The following is a 3,841-nucleotide window of genomic DNA, read 5'->3' as shown; positions in this document are numbered from 1 at the left end:
TATTTCTGCTAGGAATGGTGGTGGTAGATGAGTTACACATGGTTGGAGGTTCTGGAAGAGCATACCTGCTGGAACTGCTCCTCACCAAAACTCTCTACATTGCACAGAAGCAGAACAGCACAGGGTCTGTGTCCCTACCGTTGTTGTTGCAATCCTTTTAGTTTCTTTACAGAATGTGTTCATTGATCTTTCTGCAGGTTCTTTCCGACGGTGTACAGATAATGGGGATGGGCGCCACTTTGCCCAGTCTCTCTCTCCTGGCTGGCTGGTTAAATGCAGAGCTTCACCAGACACACTACAGACCTGTGCCTTTGCAGGAACATCTCAAAGTGGCTCTGACAGCTACGATAAGAGCCTCTCTGTGGTGAGGCAGTTCACTCCTGCTCTCAGTGTCAAGGTAACTGGGATTATTAACAATTCAGAACTGGTACAAAGTTTTCCAAAGATTACTTGAGTACTGTAAGGCACAGATTGGCTCACAAGTCGTTTAAACATCACAGTCATTTAACAACAAAACATTTTCCATCTTTTTTAGTTCAGAATTTCTTCTCAACTTCTGATTCACATGTTGATCTTGTTTAAATTAAAATTCTTAAAGTCTTAGTTATTTTTAATAGAAAACACAGTTTTTTTTATCATGAAATATTTTTATATAGTTTTTTTTACAAAGTGGTTATTTTTTGCCATTATGCTTGCAATGAAAACTCACTGTTGGAAATTGTATGTACCTTTTTTATATTTATAAACACACATTTTTAGTAGAAAATGTATTAAATTTTTTACAAAAAGTTGATTGCTGGCATCAAAACAAATGTGCATTCATAAAAATGTGTTTTCAGTCAGACAAACTACAGTATAAAGGACAAACTAAATAAATGATAGCTGTCTGCTTTGTTTACATTTTATATTGCATGACAACTATTTTAGTTGTGGTTAAATGTGTTTTTTGATGATCTTTTTCTTACGACCGTTAATGTGAGTGCTTGTTATTTTTTGTTTAAAGGGCGATGATGAACACACGGTGAGTTTGTGTTGTGAGACGGTGGGAGAAGGCCACTCTGTGCTCCTGTTCTGCTCCTCAAAGAACTGGTGTGAAGAACTGGCAGACATCATCACTAGAGAGTTCTTTAGCCTCAGACAAACTGGTAGGACTGAGAGTAAAACATGAAGGACATCATGTACTTGACAGTATAATTCAGAATTGACTGAATGAAAACAAACTTGGTGAAACGATTGCGTATGTTTCTGCAAGCTTTCATAAGCCCGTCGAAGGCCAACGTATTATGGTCTAGTCTCCGTGCGCACATCTGTAAACTTTCTCTTGTTTCACCTATAACTTCTGATCTGCTTAAGATAATTTAAAGACACTTCATACACATTTGTACCAACATAAAACAGCATGTCACATACACATTCCATCAGCCCAGCTCTAAGGTTAAGGTCAGAAATAAAGGTCAAAGTTTATACAATGTCTTTGCTTTTCTAGTCCATTACTCCAGATTGTTCTTTTTCAGTCTAGTAGTTTGTTGACAGGTGTATAGTACTCTGTATGTGGTACTCCTGTTTGCTTTGAGTTGGGTATTGTTTTTGACTAGAACGTATCAAAAAGCTCTAATTGTGTTGTGTTTATTCCAGATGGTCTGGGTGAAGCTCAGCCTCAGCAGGTGGATCTGAATCAGGAGGGCCTGGTGGATGTTATGGCTCAGCTGAGGCGAACTCCAACAGGTTTAGACCCCACCCTGCAGCGCACTGTGCCGTGGGGGGGGGGGGGGGGGGGTCTTTCTTCATGCTGGTGAGCACATGCACACTGCAGAATGCAACCTTCTTTTTAATCAAATAACATATGAGCATAAGACGAGTTTTACTCTGCAGAGTTGACATTTGATGAGTGTGACGTGTTGGAGGGAGCGTTTCGTCAGGGCCTGGTCCGAGTCCTGGCTGCCACGTCTGCCCTCTCCTCAGGGGTTAATCTTCCAGCTCGACGGGTCATCGTCCGAACCCCAACATTCAATGGACGCTTGCTGGACCCGCTCACTTACAACCAGATGGCAGGACGAGCGGGGAGGAAAGGAGTGGATGCAATAGGTATGAAGGAAAGAAAGAGGATTATTCTTTATTTGTTACTTTTGGAGTTTCAGTGTTCTGTCTCTTCCTGTACTGTAGGTGAAAGTGTGCTGGTGTGTAAACAGGCAGAGCGTCTGAAGGATATTGGTGTTTTTAATGGGGCTCTTCAGCCAATCAGCAGCTGCCTGGTGAGAAGGGGGGGTGAAGGTGTGACCAGCAGCATGCTCAGAGCCATCCTGGAGGTACGATCAATGTCCAAACTTAAAATTCACACCGTTCAAGTTCAAGGTTATTTATTGTCATTCACATCACATGTGGTACATGAGGTGGAATGAAACTGTGTACACAGGGTCCCATTCAATCTGCATGTTGCTGTTATTAAACTATTTCCCCACTGTACTGTCATTTTTTATCATGTTAGGTGATTTGTATTAAAGTATTTAATAAGTAACTTTGTTAGGTTGTCTGTTTTTATCCTCTCCAGATAATTGTTGGTGGCGTTGCCAGCACTCCACAGGATGTGAGGCAGTATGCTTCATGTTCACTTCTAGCTGCAAGCATGAACTGTGACGGCAAGAAAGAGTGTAATGAAGAGACGACCAGAGGAGCCATTGAGGCCTGTGTTGAATGTTTGTTGGAAAATGAATTCATTAGTGTTCAGGACGGACAAGGTGATGCTCAACCAGTCATTACTTTTAACTCCACGTCTGCAAATTGAACAGCTCTGCTACACAGCAACACAACAACAACTGACTTCTAACAGTTTTTATTTGACTTATTTTCACTTTAAGATTAATTATTGTACATTCTCTGATTATTCTGTGTTTCCAGATGAGAGGTACTGTCCCACCCAACTCGGTGCCGCCACTCTTTCCTCCTCTCTCTCCCCTCAAGAAGCTCTGGGAATGTTTGCAGATCTCCAGCGGGCCATGAAGGGCTTTGTACTTGAAAATGATTTGCACATTCTGTATTTGGTATGCACGCATTAAATGTACTTTTATTTAAAATATAATAATTTAATACAATTAAGAAACAACTCTTGTGTTGTAATTTTCAGATCACCCCACTGTACGCAGAGTGGACCACCATAGACTGGTATCAGTTGTTCTGTTGTGGGAGCAGCTGCCGTCATGGATGAAGAAAGTGGTGGAGCTGGTCGGTGTCCAGGAGGGTTCCTAGCTCGATCTGTCAGCGGAAAACTTGTTGTCAAGACAGAGAAGCAGCTCAGACACATGGCTATTCATAAACGGTAAAGCCCACTTCATCACATCACACACATAAAATAACTTTAAGCACATCTTTTGCTAACAACTTCTTATATTCACATTTCTTCTGATCAGTTTAGAACAACATATTTAGCTCAGCTATTTCATGAGACAGAAGAATGGAGGATAAAACCAAAGAGAATCAAAAAGTCTCTCCTGCACACTGTCTAAGCTTGCAGAAATGTATTGTTTGAATCTTTTGGTCAGTCGTCACGTTTGCTTTCTATCCTGGTCAGTTCATGTACCTTTACTAGAAGCTTACATGAATCTGATTTGGGTGGCAGTTCACTTAACTTCGTTCTGAATTTCATTATTATGTGCACATTGATTGAAAACACTGAGGTCATTATCCTGATGCATGCTCAATAATCCAGGTAGAAAATCTACAAAAGATAAGTCAGGTCCTCTGGACGGTTCAAAAAACAAACAAATTGTAGAAACGTTTCGTCTTTCATCTGAAAGACTTCTTCAGTCTGAGGAGCTGCATTCAGCTCAGCCTTATAAATATCACC

At 41.0% G+C, this 3,841-nt stretch overlaps 1 pseudogene; it reads left to right on the top strand.

The window, feature by feature from the left end:
• Positions 1 to 8: 8 nt before the first annotated feature.
• On the top strand, positions 9 to 3,353 carry LOC119429572 (annotated as a pseudogene).
• The last annotated feature ends 488 nt before the right edge of the window (positions 3,354 to 3,841 follow it).

Source organism: Nematolebias whitei, unplaced genomic scaffold (genome assembly GCF_014905685.2).
Source record: "Nematolebias whitei isolate Nwh7 unplaced genomic scaffold, NemWhi1 Nwh_scaf_3034, whole genome shotgun sequence".
Lineage (NCBI taxonomy): Eukaryota > Metazoa > Chordata > Actinopteri > Cyprinodontiformes > Rivulidae > Nematolebias > Nematolebias whitei.
The sequence above is the reverse complement of the archived record's forward strand: the minus strand, read 5'-3'. Positions and strand labels throughout refer to the sequence as shown.